The sequence below is a fragment of the Aplysia californica genome, unplaced genomic scaffold (genome assembly GCF_000002075.1).
Source record: "Aplysia californica isolate F4 #8 unplaced genomic scaffold, AplCal3.0 scaffold00062, whole genome shotgun sequence".
NCBI classification, from domain to species: Eukaryota; Metazoa; Mollusca; class Gastropoda; order Aplysiida; family Aplysiidae; genus Aplysia; species Aplysia californica.
In genome coordinates, this window is record NW_004797332.1 from 145835 (window position 1) to 146626 (window position 792).

A 792-nucleotide genomic window follows, 5' to 3' on the forward strand; every position below is an offset into this window, starting at 1 on the left:
GGGGGGGGTGTTACTGTTTGCATAAAAGACTACAGTTTTAACTTTTTTAGCGCTTTTTAACGGCCCCACCCCTCATCCGCACGATAGGAAGACCCAAGCCTTGCAATTTACAAAGTCACATTATTATCCTTTTCAAAAAGCCTCCAATGTATTAGTCAAAGGCCATTCATGCAATACAAGACTGACGTTACAGGCCGGCATAAAATCTATTCTTTTCTTTTGTTGGTTTATTGTTCTGCCAATTTGTAAAACCTTTTTGTCTTTTTAAGCTAACTGAAAAGAATCCAGGTCTTCATTAGTTTTTTTTCAAGATATCGCATAGAATTTGCGCAGACTACAGAATCAGTTATAGTGAAGTATATCCCCCCCTCCCCCCAACCCAAGGGCCACCCTCCTCCCTTCACCCCTACCCTCTTGACTTTGTGCTCAACGTCCAGGGTCACAATGGAGGTCACAATAAGGTTTCTTTGGCAGTGCCCATTAGAGAATCGGTTCTGTTTGGTTCGGTTACGTTACGTTTGTGGCAGCTTCAGAGCACTCTTTTATAGACCCCTGACTCAAACCGATCGCCCGACCCACGGCCTTGAGAACAAACAAACGTGCGTGTTCTAGAAGGTCATAGTCGGTTTCGTTCGGTTTGTGCCACGATGATAGCTTGCTTTCCTTTTTCCGTTGAGGAAAATCTAGCCAGCCCCGACGACCAAACCGAACCGATCATGCCAATGAACACCAGGTATTAGGTATCAGGGGAACAGGGAGCGGCAGGCTGCGATTATTGTGATGCTCGAAGAT